Genomic DNA, 16,935 nt, shown 5'->3' with positions numbered 1-16,935 from the left:
ATTAAATTCTCACCCTAATAACTGCTTTTAATCAAAGAAAAAATTCATAAGCTAATTAAAATTCATAGACATTTACAGTGGAAGAATATATGGAATACAAACAAAGCATCCCATTTAATGGAATGGCACACTCAAATCACCAATTAATTTGATTCTTTATATAATCGTATAAAATCTTGAAAATGGAATCGTATGGATTTAAAGAACTTTCCTTCCTATTACTTTTACTATTGGATTCAGCTGGGTAAGTAAGAATGGTAAATTACTAATGCTAGTAACTTTAACTGTGTGGAAATCTTTTTTAAGATATTATCATGACCATGCTTACCATGTATTTTGCGGTATCTGTGAAAATCAAGGACTCATTATGTTTGGGATTATCCAATATACCAATAACGAAGGGCCTTAGACCTAAGAATTTGCTGGTACACCTTGTACGTCATTGGCTTATGCAATTAAATTTTTTTTCATTTGAATTCAGTTCTGCAATCTCTTTTATAGGTAACTTATAGAAGCACTTTTTGGATATTGTATGATTCAGTGAAAAATCTGTCTTCAGGGTAGAATTCACACTTTCTGCACAGCTACTTTATTCACTAGTATCTGCCAAACTGTGTTGGGTAAGCTCTTTTTGGAGATGACAATCATTCTTTGGGGCAGGCCCTGTTTGTTTCAAGACTGTAACACTGAATTTGTGACAATATATAAACAAATAACATTAACAACCTCCTATTCACAGTTTATTACGGCCATTATCACAGAGTTTAACAAATGCTCGACAAGTTTCTTTACCTCTTTGTCTTCATAGCTCCACAGCAGACTTTTTAGCTCACCTGTCGTTCAAAAGTAATTGTAACGAGCACCATGTCCTGCATAGAAGGACATAAGTAAGTAAGACTCGTAAGCTTAATAATCTCTGTGAGTGAAATCTCAGCTCAAAAGTCAGTGGAGCCATGTCCTTCCTCTTTACTTTGAACCCTAAGATAGTGTTTGCATTTTCAATAGCATAGATAATGTAGAGCATTAACATGTCAGAAACAGAAAAAACTGGTTTAAGTAAACTGGAGTGCTGGTATATAAAACATAGCAGTGAAAACCTGGAAACTTCAGTGGTCTTTTCACCTGCCTTATACTTCTTCAGGGATATTTAATCTCATGGGTTCTTGTTCTCTATGGCTACAAAATATGGATATTCTCTTTAAGAGAAAGGTAACTGGAATGTTACCTATTTATTTCTGTAAATATTGGAAGAATCTGAGTAAAAACGATTCCATTCAAGCAAAATTATATTCATTTTCTTAAACTAATAGTAAGCAGGAGATAGGCAAGTGGAACAAAAGTCAATACAAATGTAAAACTCCAGTTCTTTCCTGCTCCTCTTTGAGAGGGGGAAAACAGCAAGCTTTCTAGCTTTACAAGACAAAATAAATAAATGTTGATGCTCTTTAAATGAACATAGATGATGCATTAAACAGGTTAAAATTGGCACGGGATGTTTTGCTAGCTGAGACAGTAGTCAACACGTTATCCAAACTGATCTGACCTTACACTGAGAACCTGTCAGAGCCAGAATAACCAATGCAAAATATCAAGTTCAGCAGGGAAATTGCAAATGGGTGTTTGGGTCAATGTAGTGCTTGGACAGTGATTACACAGACTTTAAAAAAAGTATAAAAATAATAAACAAACAAATAAACAAACAAACAAATAAATAAATAAATAAATAAATAAATAATAAATAAATAAATAAAAGAAGGTGAAAATTCAACAGAGCCAGAGCCAGCTGCTGCCTGGGCATTGGTGTGGCTCCATAAGAGGCAGTGGGGCAGCCCCACAGGTGGCGGGGCTGATGGGAGCAGAGAGAACAGAGCCATACACCTGCATGAAGGGTGCTTGCAGGGTCTGCTGCTGTGCCACTGCCAAGGGAAGGGCTGGAGGTCCTTCCCCCATGCTATTCTTCCATAGCAAGGGCGGCTGGGCCCTGGGGCACCCTCTGGCCCCACTGCCCTCTCCCTGGCGAGGGGCAGCCTTGCCCAGCTGCAGACTTGTCTCTTTCCCCGCTTTGGTCCCGGAGCAGCAGATGCTGAAAAAATGTGTGGTGGTCTTCTCACAGTGGGTAAGGTCAGGCAGATACCAAGGGAGGGTAGTAGTCTGTCAAAGGCAAGCACAATGAGAAGAAAATCTGCACCAAACTCCTTGAAATGTCCCTGAAAACAGCTTAGTGACTTTTCTTTTCCATACCCTTAGCCCCCATCTACCCACTAATTGTCCAAAGCTCCCTCTCCTCCATAAATCACCACTGACCACCCCATTTGACTTTCAATGTGATCTCTTGGCCTCACTGTCTTCTCTGAGGTGTCCTACCTTCACTAGGACATCCTCCACTGTTGCTAGTGATGGACTGAATATTTTCCACTAAAACAAGAGGATGAAAGATTCAATCAGAACAAAATATTTTGGGATTGCTATTCTGGTGAGAAGATTTTTTTTTTTTTACTGCAACAGGAAGTATTTTAAGATTTCTACTTCCACTTTTTCAGCAACAGAAAAATCAATTATTCTTAGAGCTGTAATGTGCACATTGTTACAACTGTCTTTTCATCTGCTACAGGGTCCTTTCTTCCTACTTTAGACAAATGCCTAGGCTCTTCATCATGACTGTACAAAATTTTTAACATAAAATTAAATAGCATATATCAATGGAACATTGTGTTTAATACAAATAGCACCATTACTCAACTACAGAGGACCATTTGGATATACCTTTCAGCTTTTTAAGTAATTCCAAGAGCACAGCTGCTCACTGTCTTGGAGATGTATAATCAGATATTCTTTTTAATGCACCGTGAATCATTACTAGAATGAGGTTTCATTCTTTCTTTTCATAGGGAAAACAGATGAATTTTTACTGTATTAAAAAGACACAATCAAATTTGCTCTCCTTCCCTGACAGTAACTCACTTTTCTCTTTTATTCCCAGTAACAAGATTTTTTCCCCTCTCACCCTCTTCCTCCTCCTTGGTGTTCACTCACCATCCTGAGCATCTGCGCATTCCACCAGCAAGCCTCTATATTCATCAGCTCCCCGCTATTTCCTCCAGGATTTGGCTGTGAAATGGGGAACAGCTTCTCCTGAAAATGATAATGGGATGGCTGTTTGAAGTTTCCCTACTGTCTTTCTTGTGAAGGTGAATGCCTCAGGATAGCAAAGCAGCAGCAACAGACAAAATACACAGTAGCTGCATGCAGTTAATAAATTTTCATTAAAAAAAATGTCTGCATTTCTTTTGCAGAAAATTATTCACAACTTACACTACACTCACTACTAATATGATGAAAACTGCATCTTCCCTATGCTCTGGTATGCCAATGCTAGTTTGATAAATGCAAGAACTTCATATTTGAGGAAAAGCAGTGCCTATTGCACTATGGTATCTTTTTCTTTTGTTCTCAACGACCAAATTTTCAGCAGATTGAGTTCTTCTTTCTTATCTTGTTTTTATGGTTTATTCATTAATTTAAGAGTTGAGGTCTAATAATTTGAAGTATTTGGTTTTGACTTCAACAACATTTCTGCAAAACATTAATTTTCCATTTTTATTCTGTAGAAAATATGCATATATTCTTTTAAAAGATAATAAAATATGATATTTCAGCAAATTATGATCAGCTGCTAATGAGAAAATGAGGATGAAGATAGGATTTTTTTGTTTGTTTAATGCATCTATTTTTCTGACTTAACCTGTATTTCACTGGAATTACTCAGAAGCACTCTGGTCACAGCTACTCTGTGAAGTCCTCCACTTCAATGGGACTATTAACCAGAGTGTTTATCAATAAGAAAGTCACGATTTAGTGTTTCCAATAAATGTTTGAACATACATGCATATTAGGATTTACACCAAATTCAAATCAGTATACTGCATTACCTATAGAGGGTGGAAGAGAACAAGTTATTAAATTTCTGTCCTACATTTGAATTAGTCTGGCACTCCACAGGACAATATTCTGATATTGGCTTAAGAAATGCATTTAAACTCAGAAAAATTTGCACAGTTTATAATTTCAAGAAAAATAAAAGGTGAACAACACTCGATTGATTTGCTCTCTTCTGACTTTTCACATTTTTTCTGGCAATTTGATTCTTAGTGATCTTCCTTTTAACAAAATGATGGAAGCCACTCCAGAGTAGAAGTGACATTCAAATTTCTGATCTTTGATCAGCTTCAACATAGAATCATAGAATCATAGAATCATAGAATCGTTAGGGCTGGAAGGGACCTTCAAAGGTCAATATCTTTATATATATCTTAGCACACAAGGTCCTCACTGTATGAGGACAGGTCAGACCATGTTTAAGACCTAGCTGTGTTGTAACAGGTCACTGGCCAGCACACGTATTTCTAAGCTAGCTTTTGTCCCCAAAAAGACACCAAGACCTTGAAAAATGCCAGGAGCTCTTCACCACAACTAGAGCATCATCCTCATTTCTCCTTTCATGTATATGAAGTTGATCAAATAGCCTGACAGTACCAATAAAGTACATCTTATCTTTGTCAATGAAGATAAACCAGACCTTCTCTGCCCACAATAGTGGTTTCTCCTCAATAGCAAGCCCTGCATGCAAGACAGGGCTCTGACGCATTTCTGCTCTCAGTATCAGGTTACTGGATTTTGAAGCATGCAAATTCCAATTCAAGAAATTCTCTGTGACTGGACAGAAGAAAATTTTGGATCAGGTCTTTCACAGCTATGCTGAGCCCTCATGATGATACATATACCCTCTAACATCCCCCACACTTCATGGCCTGATCCATTTCTTTATGAAATGAAGGGACTTGCAGAGTATTGTAAATTGCTCTGCATGCTATAGCGCATTAGCATACACACAGTAACAATATAGTAATATTGTTATACCCTTTGTCGGATCATCAGCATCTAGCATTGGCCATCACTTTCTTAGAAGTTCAGCTGTTTTTGGCTCCAGAGATCTGGAACTCTGTCTCGGGGAAGATAAACTGTATTGCACCAGCATATGTGCCCAGTGATGATCCTCAGCATAGACACGTTCCTCTAGAAGCTGGGACCCTGACACACAGGACTTAGTGTACACAGCTTTTGAAGTTCCTACACATTCTTCAAAGTATAAATCACTTTTTTAATGCAGAGATTTGTAATGTATTAGAGTCTTCTTTCTTGTAAGACTTCTGCTGTGTTTGTACTAAATAAAATAGTTCAGAACTTTTCTGATCTTGGAGAAAAAAACAAAATGGAGAACAACACTTATTTTTCTCAATGCATACACAAAATCACGTTTAATAGCCGTTCTCCTTGTTAACCCTGTACTAAAAACATTTAAGTCATCCTAAATTCCTTCTGCGGAATCAATTGCGATTCAGTACTACACATTACCTGTGAACTGAGAAACAAGAGCACAAAGCTAGTGCCTGTGCTTGTTTGCATCATCCACCTGATTGTAAGACAAACATTTGGAAAATTATGTGCAAACATCATAAAATCAACATGCTTGGGCTGCTGTAAAAGTTGTCAGATTCTGGAACTTTATTTTTTATACACTTTAGAGGAGACCTCCACTGCTTTGTCAATGCTACCCCAGCAGAACATTTCTAAACTGATAATCCCCTCTGTTGGTTTTTTTTTTCATTTTTGGTACACTGAAAGAACTCCATCACAAAGACATTAGCAAATTGACTCTACTCTTATCGCAGTGAAAAGTAAACAGCAACTCTAGGGAACTCGACAAATCTAAATTGCACCTGAACAAGGCCTTAAAGAAAATATTCTCCCATATCAGATCAGGAACATGTAAATTCCACATTAGACATTAATTATTTGCTATAAATATATAAATATTCTCTTACCTCTATTGTAATCTAATCTACGTAAAGGCTGAGTAACTGGGAAGTGCCTCAATGAATGGCATAGAGTGCTGCTGGACTTGGAGCACAAAGATAGCACAAAACTTTTATCTCCTTTTAGTCACAAGACTCCCATAGAAGGGAGTGACAAAGGCAATTATTATTTTGTAAAGTTTTAAAAAATATTAAGCGCAAAAAATGAGGCAGGCATCTATGCCTGAAAGAGCTCACAATTGAAATTATGAAGTTTGGTGAAATTCCCACCAACTTGAAAAGAGGAAACATAACCCCCATTTTTAAAAAGAGGAAAAGGGAAGACCTGGGGAACTGCAGATCAGTCAGTCTCACCTCTGTGTCTGCAAAATCATGGAGCAGATCCTCCTGGAAACTATGCCAAGGCATTTGGAAAATAAGTTGATTGGTGACAGCCAACACAGCTTCACTAAGGGCAAACCATGTCTCACAAATTTGGTGGCTTTCTATGACAGGATTACAGTCAGTTGGTGGATAAGGGAAGAGCAACTGACATCATCTACCTGGACTTGTCAAAGGCATTTCACACTGTGTCACACAATATCCTTGTCTCTAAATTGGAGATACATGGATTTGATGGATGGACCACTCAGAGGATGAGGAATTGGCTGGATGGTCACTTTCAAAGAGTTGCGGTCAGCAGCTCAATGTTCAAGTGGAGACCAGTGACAAGTGGCATTCCTCAGGGGTTGGCATTGAGTCTGAGGCTGTTTAACATCTTTCTCAGTGACATGGACAGTAGGATCAAGTGCATCCTCAGCAGGTTTGCTGACGACATCAAGCTGTGTGATGTGGTTGACACACCAGAGGGAAGACATACCATCCAGAGAGACCCTGACAGGCTTGAGAGATGGGCCTGTGTGAACCTCATGAAGTTCAACAAGGCCAAAGGCAAGGTCCTGCACGTGGGTCAGGGAAATCCCCAGTATCAATACAAGCTGGGCAGAAAATGGATTGAGAGCAGCCCTGAGGAGAACGAATTGGGAGCATTGGTGGATGAGAAGCTCAGCAGAAAATGGATTGAGAGCAGCCCTGAGGAGAACGAATTGGGAGCATTGGTGGATGAGAAGCTCAGCATGAGCCAGCAAGGTGCATTTGCAGCCCAGAAAGCCAACCGTGACCTGGGCTGCATCCAAAGAATTGTGGACAGCAGGTCCAGGGAGATGATTCTGCCCCTCTACTCTGCTCTTGTGAGACCCCACCTGGAGTACTGCAATCAGCTCTGGGGGCCCCCAAAACAAGAAGGACATGGAGCTGTTGGAATGGGTCCAGAGGAGGGCCACAAAGATGATCCAAGAGCTGGAGCACCTCTCCTACGAAGACAGGCTGAGAGAGTTGGGGCTGTTTAGCCTGTAGAAGAGAAGGCTCCAGGGTGATCTTATTGCAGCTTTGCAGTACTTAAAGGAGGCCTACAGAAAAGCTGGAGAGGGACTTTTGAGAGGGGCGTGTAGTGATAAGACAAGGGGTAATGGATTTAAACTGAAAGAGGGGAGATTTAGATTAGATCTAAGGAAGAAATTCTTCACTCAGAGGGTGGTGAGGCAGTGGAACAGGTTGCTCAGAGAAATTGTGGATGCCCCATCCCTGGAGGTGTTCAAGGCCAGGTTGGATGAGGCTTTGAGCAACCTGGTGTAGTGGAAGGTGTCTCTGCCCATGGCAAGGGGGTTAGAACTAGATGATCCCTAAGGTCCCTTCCAACCCAAACCGTTCTATATTTATATGAGTCTATGAAATATTTAGCAAAAATAGACAGTTATCAGTTAACAGCTAGAGGATGTGATACATCAAAAACTAAAGTGTTTGAGCCAAGATGATTTGCATGCACCATATTAGTTCCACTATTTTGTATTCATCCATCGTCTGGGATCTTCAGTTTCAGAGAGGTTAGAGCTTCATTCAGGCAGCATTCAAAACGGAGGTTGCTGGGAGAACTGTTGGTCAGAATTTTTCTAGTGAAACAAAATTTTATTTGAAACATCACCAGCTTGGTAAGCTTTGATGAATGCAAATAGGGTTTGAAGGACATTCTGCCCAGGCTCTTAGTAGACAAAACAGATGGATACCTTGAAGTCTTGAAAACAGTAGTTGGAGTTAGGGCTCTGAGAATAACTAGTCTTTTTGCTATGAAAACACAGTGCAGAGCTCTGAATTCACAGGGTTTGTGCCCCTCAGAGGGTTCATATGAAATGGTAGTCCAGATGGCTCTATCCTGAGAATACACTTGCAGCTGCTAGCGATCTTATCCATCCACTTTCCAAAAAGGAATTTTCTGTCAACTGGTGTCTTGCCCTGTGGTTAGGAGTTGTTTACCCAGGCAATTAAAAAAATCCCATCCCTGCAGGGATGTTAGGACCTGGCTGGGTCAGTCTTGCAGATAGTGCTTGCTGAGAGAATGACTTCTGTGATAAAACATTGGCACCTATCCAATTGCAGCAAAACTCATACCAGCAGTTGCTTTTATTTGCGCAATGTCGTTTCAGATTCAAAAATTAAGGAAGATAAAGAAATTATAACGTAGTAGGGGCAATGCCAACTCATTTCATATTTAACTAAACAGCTATCAATTTGCAAGAAATTTCAGGTGGTATTGACGTGGATCAAATTCAAGTAAGTGACCTAGAAATAAACAGCTATGTATCTCATTACTTCTCCCCTCATCCATCATGTTCTGTGGCACTTCCTGGTTGAGCTGGAGCCAACAAAAGAAATTAGATTTCCTTTGCTCCTAAAGACGATCACAGGTTTTTGCTCAATGACCAAAAAAAAAAAGTCCATATTTCACCATTATCTGCCAAAGGACATGCTTTTTAATAATGTGTTCAATTCTTAAAAAAAACCCTCCTGATCTACCGAGAAAGGCATACATTTTCTATGCACTCTACTGTTACAGAATTAATCATATTTTGCTATAAGGAAAAAAACTTTCAGAAAGCTCCCATTCATTTCAGGAGTCATAGTGCTTCACATTTTAGCTTGCTGCAGTATAAGCTGTAATGGATCAATAAATTTGGCATGCCCTTTATTTACAAAACTCATTATTATGTTTTAGCTGCTCACATTCATCATGCAGGGATAGAAAGAGAAAAATCTAAACTGGAGTCCCAGTGCCTAAATATGGCTGCTACGAAAGAACCATGTTTAGAAAAAAATGTCTCTAACAAATAAAAGAGACAGTACCGGTGAGGGAGTAAGAGATTTAAGATTTAATCCAGATGTGATCACTACCCATTGCATGAGTGGAGAGTTATGCAAGATACGGCACATTACAGGAGGAAGAAAAAAGAGGGGGAACGGTGCACCGAAGGAGAAAAACAGGAGGAAAGGAGACAAAAACTTTGATGGAAACACTGGAAATGCCAGAAAGGTATATTATTTATCAGCATAAAGTAAATCTTTGTTTTATATTTACTTTTAATTTTTTTTTTGGCAAGTCTATATATTAGATTCTCACTCTCATGCTTTAATTCACAATAAACAGGCATTGTTTTGTTTACAGGAAAGCCTGTCTGGTGCTGTAGAGCAAAGACCACCGCTGTGAAACCAGCATATGCAGAATTCAATGGTTCCTCAGAGATGGTAGATTGTACTAATACAGAGGAACTCTCTTAATGAAATAAGTTTAAGAGGCTCATGAGCTGGGGAGTACCTCCTGCCAGGCTTCAGAAAATAAATACAAATGTACATGTATTGGCAGTTGATGATTTCCGGGAATAAGTTTTCTTTTAATTGAAGTTTGTTTTGCTGAGTAGACATCAATATCATCCCACAGCTGTGGTCACCATCTTTCCCAAGACATTACACATACATATTTATATAAAGAACAGCCTAGAACACCTAACCTGGAACAAAGACTACTGATAAGGAAGATAAAACAGAGATCTGTAAAACCACACATGCTATGGGAAAGGCAAATAGTTTCCTTCTTTTCCAGTATCAAAACTAGATTTCATCAAGTGAAATTTCAGAAAGTGTGTCCAAAACAGCCAAAAGGAGGTGATTCATCACATAATGTGCAGTAAGCTGTGAGCTTCTCACCTTACAAACTGCGAATGCTAAAATTTTACGAGAGTTCAGAAAGTGACTGAAAACATGTCAGAAAAAAAACTTCTAAGACAATGCTTGTGAATCAACCCATTATGCCTTCCCAGTCTCCAGCAATCACTTGTCCTGTTCTCATATTCTTGTTATTTACCACTTTCAGCATGACAATGAAGAGCTAGGCAGACATTTTGTCAGTCATTACAGTGACTCTCAGATTCTTTAACTAGAAAAACAAATGTTTTCATTACTGTTCCCTGTCACAGGGAACTGTCACTGACTCTTCCATTACACTGGAAAGTTACACTATAATGCAATTAATTACTTGCTATTTCCAAATAATGTTTTAATACATTACTAAAGAGGACATTTTCAGATGTTAAAGAACATTTAAACAAGCAGTTCCACTGCTCGATTCAGGTAAATGATTGTAACTTTCTCCTATTTTAACTATTTATTAGGAATTACAGAAATATGCAGGTTGTAAGGGAACCTCCTTTACACATTTAATCCAATCTCCTGTTCACAACGGGTCTAAGAAAAGCACGTTGCACAAGATCTACAGTCACATTTGGAATAGACCCGAGGACAGAGCATCCCACTCTCATGGAAAAGAAAGGAAAAAAAATCCTATGTCCCAGTTTGTATCCACTGCCTCTCGTCCTTCGAACACAAACCTCTAAGAGTGTGGCTTTGTCTTCTTTAATGGCAATCCAGAAGATAGATATCTAATACTGAAAAGAGAAGGTGTCTTCCATAGGCCCTATCTATGGTACCAACCTGAAGTGAAGGTTGAGTTCACCAGTAAACACAGGAGAAAAGCAGTTCCCCTTGGATTGTGACTATGATAGAAAACTTCAGCTGGTTTTCAATTTCCTTCTTTTGAGATCCAGATCTCTTACTGAAATCTCTTTAGAAGGGAACATATAGTACCTAAAGCCTAGAGTCTTTATTTAAAATCTGATTAATTTAAAAACAACCCAGATGAAGCAGCTATGAAAAGTATTTATAGGAAATTAATCCCTACACATTGTATTGTCTGTAAAATATCATCTTGTTTACAACTGCATAAGTGTCCTGCTTCATTTCACTTAAAAGACAACACTCCAAATAGAAGGATGAGCAAATTTATGTCAGTTCTTAGAGCTCTAAAAGTGTCATCTACAGAAATCAATATAATGCACAACTTTTCTTATAGTCAATCTAGACTACGTGCCTCAAAATGCCACCCTTACTTCCTCTCTGAGAAGAGCTATGACCTTTAAGATATCCTGTGAAGTCCTCTCCTCAGGGTTTATATGCACCATTGCCAGCTCTTTTCTAACTTGACTCGGAAGCCAAATTATAAACGTATTTCAGTCCTTCTCTTTGGTACTGCAGAACATCTGCTTGCTTGCTTTATGTCCCTTGATTTTTTTCACTCCTCTTAGTGCAGAATTGCACATCGCAAGCATCCATCTACCTCAGACACTTGGAGATCTTGGTAAGAATGCTCTGTTTATTTATCTTCAGTTTTGTATTTCTTTGATTTATCTTGTTTGTAAAAGCAGATTTTCTTTTGCATGACACAGCATCCCCGGGAACTCAGACCTTTTCGGATCAACATGATGATGTGTTGATGTGTTGCAACAATATATATATTGCTTGCTTGTTCATATTTCAGTTTTACTCCCGTGCAAGGCAGAAGTGCAAAAGAGCATTTCCTTCCTTTCCAAATATGTGAGATTTTCCTGGTACTGATTTTTAAACAGTTATTTATAGTTGTGATTGCAGCTGCAACTCAAGGACAGACTAGACTGCTCTTTCTCTAAGGCTCAGAAAACATTGTCAGTATGAATGGATCTTGGAAACAAACCAAGATGTTATGCACCTCCTTTCACCTTGTTGCCATAAACTTTTGCTAGTGACACAATAAAAACAGCCTTTGCAGCTCAGTTTGATTTCTTATACTTGCCGTTTCTCCTTCTCCCAAAATTTTGTTCAATGTGCAGTTTGTACGGTATCCTGACAAATTAAGTGTTAAGTGAGGTGGTGTGAATGACAGCAAATGTTCTGGGCTGCTGAGGGTAACAGAGCACAAGGACTGAGCTCCAGTTGTTTAAGCTTCCACTTCTCACAGGAAGAGAGGGATGACAGTAAGTCACCAAGCACAAGCTATACAGTGGACAGACACACATAGGCAGGTACTAGTATTTCATGGGAAGAGAAGCTAAAATCGCATCTAAGGGTCAGAGCAACATTTTGCACATCCACAGAGAAAAAGGGCACGTGGCTTTCCAGCAGCTTGGAAAGAGGCACAGCTCCTTTTAACAGGGTAAACAGGCTTAAGAAGGTTTACTGCTGTTGACTTGGCTTTGGAAATCTTTGTGGGGCTTTATTTCCAACATCCGCACTCAAAGTCGACAGAAAGTGACAGAATTTACCAGAACTGTATACACCAGACAGTCACATAGAAAAGCGATCAGCTGTGGGACTAACAAGGCCTTTTCATCCAGCAGAGCCTCAGGCTTAATTTTGGAACTTGCCGCTGTCCTGCTGTAACGGGAGAGAAAAATCTCTGCCAACGCTGGCAAACCTCAACTGCTCGGCTGCCTGCGACACAAGCGTATTGAAAGCCCCCAGGAGAGAGGGCTTCCACTGACTGCCCAACTGCGCGCTTATTTACAGCATGGTCTATCAAAGGGAAATGCAGAGCAGGCAGGGAGCATAACATCACAGGCACAAACAACTTCGAACTCCTACATGGTCATACAGAGAGGGCCTGTGGGGCAGAGCAGACCAGAGCAAATCGTCTCTTCAAACATCTGTCATTAGTTGATACGTTGAGTACCAAAATGTGTTGAGATCTACTTTCTAGTAAAAATTAGGATTTTTAAACTGTATGCAGCTATTGCTACAGCTGTAGCCCTCTGTCCTACTCCTTTGTTTCTAACTGTGACCATTGAGTGCCTTCCAGCTTCAGACCCAGATGCACTCTCACCATGTGCTCGTGCAAAATTCAACTATGTAATAATTGTCCCTCTTGTACCCTCATTTCCACAGAAAGTGGGCCAGGAGGAAACTGCACCATGGTCACATAGATCTGCAGTCTGCACATGGAAGACGGTAACCAAGGGTATCCTATAAAGTAAATGCAAGCCCCAGGCTAATCATTGGTGCTCAAAACTGTCTTCTGCCTTTGCTGTGCAAGAGCTGAATCCTGCAGGTCTCCTGCTAAGTCTGCTTGCTAGGTTATAGCAACCCCTGCGCCAAAGGCACTCAGACTGGATTCAAGTAATTGCAATTTCTCCCTTTGGATGATGTAGCTAATACAATAGAGACTGATTGAAGACTCCTATGTAGTTAGTCGTAACAGTAAAAAGCAAAACATAAACAAAAGCCAAGGCTTTTAATCCTCCAAAGACAGGGAAAGGGAATTTCTCTTCTCAGTCAATGGATAAAAAGATAGAAATTTTAATAAAAGCAAGACTAATACCCAGAAATCTCCTCTCCCAGAGGCGTGTGTGATTCAGGCAGTCTTCCTTTACCTTCCTTCCTCTGTTCCCAACAATGTTGTGTTCCCAGAAGAGCTTTCAAAAGAAAAACAGATTCCATCCTTATCCCTGCCAGCAGATAGGCTTCTCTCCTGAATGTAAGAGAAACAGCATTCAACTTTTTCAAAGATATTTTACCTTAGTCTTCTGCCTCCTGGGAGATGTTTCAACTCTTACGGCACTCTGTAGGAAACATGAATCACCATTTCTTTCTTTAAAGGAAGGTTACTTTTGGAGGCTTACACAGACTCTGGATCCCATGCAGATGGAGACACATGAAGAGGTCACAGTCCTCAAATGCACACGCAAGGGAACCCTTCTATGCACGCCCAAAGCAATCAGACATGCTGTCCATGAACACACAGCTGTTCTGTACCTCTGTAACAAGTCTGATAAATATGCCGGTGCACACACTTGCATGCAGAGGCAGAGAAAGGACTAAGAACATGGGCCTGTGCTGTGAAGGACGAGTCTTACCTTTCTCTAGCCCTGAATCCATCACATGCAGCTAGAACAACCAGTTTCAGACAAACCCTAAGTTTAATGTTTCCCAGTTCTTCTGGACTGCCATACTTCACAATACCATATTTCACCATACAGGCTTCTACATATGTAGAAAGGCTTAGCTGAAATAAGACTGAAGGATACGTCAAAGAAATTAATTTGGGGTATACCTGGAAGCTGAGAGTCATGAGTGCATTCATTTAGAGTAAAGATATTCAAGAAATTTCAAACAGAAAAAAATATCTAAGTAGATAGTAAAAGAGGTTTCAATTGTTTGATTCAAGAACTGGCCACTGAAATACTCAGATAAGAGTGAAAAAGGTGAAGCAAGTGGAAGTAAGGCAGAAATGCTGAAGAAACAGCACAAAAGACAGCCAGTCATAACAACAAACAGAAAGAAATGGATTTTAGGGACAAATAAAAATGTAAAGCAAGAAATATCTCCAAGTCAACAAGAGAATGAGGGGGTAACTCAAGGTAACACGGAAAGTTTTGCAGAGGGAAGATAAAGTTAGTTTTAAATAATGCCTTTGATGAGCAGAGGTAAATATCTGGTAACGCAATTTAGTCTGGAAAGACTGAAAAAGATAGTTCACCAAATTGGCTTTCCACAAAATAAATATTTAATATAAATAAGGAGAACAGGCCTTCCGACTACACAGTAACCTTTGTTGTAATTTAATCATATTGTCTCAGTCTATATGGCTTTCTTCCATTGTGATACATACACATTATTTCAGTCTTCGAAATCTTTTACAAGAAAGCAAAGACAGTCTTCCAGGTTAAGAGCTAAAAAATGTGTATACATCCCGAAACATATTATGAATGGGTTCTTTATGTCTATATGTTACCTACTTACTAAGAGCAAAGTGGAATATCTGTCACACAATGTTGCACATATACTTTTATTTCATATATTATTGCAGTGCATATATTACACTGACATTGGACGTAAATTGTACATCAGCTTTGATTAATACTTCAGACAATAGGACAGCTCTTCAGAGTAAACACTGATCTGACTGTATTCTGAATCCATCATTTATCCTTTTTTACCCAAAGTATTTTCAACATTTCTTAATACATTTGAGGGTTGTATTTTTTTGTATTTTTCAAGTTAGCAGATGGTGTTAGGATTGACAGAATAGAAACATTTTCTGCACTGTCACACGCACTAAAATGCACACATAGTCTTTGAAACAGCTGATCAATGTCCTTGAGTTATCGGAACTAAAAGTTAAAGTTATCCTTCAGATCCTTGACAGTTATAAAAGGAGTAGCTCAGTGGTTTTGAGCTGGGAAGACTTAATCTTTTGAAATAAAAAAGAATAAGCAAAGTCAGAATACTTAGATATACACTAATGTGCTTAGTCTTTTGTGCATAAACTCTTGAGATGCTGAATACCACAGCCCTATTGACTTCAATGAGATCTGCCCCTCCCACGTACTAATCAGCTGTGGGTTCTGCTGTCACATACAGATTTGCAGCCTCATGCACAAACATATGGGGTTGAGGGATAGCTGATGGAAAAGAGGAGCAGGATTCTCAAGATCTTAGCTCATCCACTTCCCTGTTTTTAACATGGACTTTGAAAAAAGAATAAAATTGTAAGAAGTGCACAAGTCTGAGCAACACAGGCATTACAATAGGGAAAGGGCTTTTCCTTTAGCCGTCTGTGGTAAAGTACATTCCTGGTCAGCTCTTGGAGGTCACTGGGCACATGTTCATGTCTTCATCATCACACAGTCTTTACTTTTCTTGTACAAACCGATCCTTATAGAGTAGAGATAAATGTTTAAAAGTGAATTCTAATCAGATAAATGAAATGGAAAACACTGTACTTGGCAGTCCTGCCCTCCCCTTTAAACCATGGGCGAACATGATTCTTCAAGAGAAATAAAGACAGAGCAGAAACAATGGACAGAGCAATACACACTTCAGCCTAACAGGTAACAGAAAACAGCTGTGTTTGGGAGATAAAGAATGATTTTGAAATAGATTTGCGAAACAGAATTCACATACAAGAAGCAAAGACGTGAGCAGTAAGCAGAAAGAACAAGAAAGATGCCTGATGACTGGCAAATATCCCTGTGCAAAGGAAAGCAAAGGAAAGTTAATGAAAAGTCTATTTGTATTAATATTCTGGCCAAGGACATCAAGGGCAACAAGAGAAACTTCTATAGGTACGTCAGTGAAAAAAAGAAGACTAGGGAAAACATGAGGTCTTTCCAGAAGGACCTGATTATCTGGGATATGGAGAAGGCTGCAGTACTCAATGAATTTTTTGCCTCAGTCTTCACTGGAAAGTGCTCTAGCTGCTCTGCCCAAGTTGCAGAAGGCAAAGTCAGGGACTGGGAGAACGAAGAACTGCCCACTGTAGGAGGTCAGGTTTGAGACCATCTAAGAAACCTAAAGGCACACAAGTCCATAGGACCTGATGAGATGCATCTGTGGGTCCTGAGGGAACTGGCAGATGAAGTTGCTAAGCCACCATCCATCTTATTTGAGAAGCTGTGGCAGTCCAGTGAAATTCCCATCAACTCAAAAAGGGGAAACTTAACCTCCGTTTTTAAAATGGGAAAAAAGGAAGACCCAGTGAACTACAGGCCAGTCAGTCTCACCTCTGTGCCCAGCAAGATTATGGGGTAGATCCTCCTTGAAACTATGCTAAGGCAAATAGATAAAAAGGATGTGATCAGTGACAGCCAACATGGCTTCACTAAGGGCAAATTGTGCCTAACGACTTTGGTGGCTTTCTGTGATGGGATTATAGTCAGTTGGTGGATAAGGGAAGAGTAACTGACATCATCTGCTTGCACTTGTCCAAGGCATTTCACACTGTCCCACATGATATCTTTGTCTCTAAATTGGAGAGACATGGACGTGATGGATGGTCACTCTCAAAGAGATGTAGTCAATGGCTCGATGTTCAAGCAGAGACCAGTGA

Source organism: Tauraco erythrolophus, chromosome 2 (genome assembly GCF_009769465.1).
Source record: "Tauraco erythrolophus isolate bTauEry1 chromosome 2, bTauEry1.pri, whole genome shotgun sequence".
NCBI classification, from domain to species: Eukaryota; Metazoa; Chordata; class Aves; order Musophagiformes; family Musophagidae; genus Tauraco; species Tauraco erythrolophus.
This window is presented reverse-complemented; position numbering follows the sequence as displayed.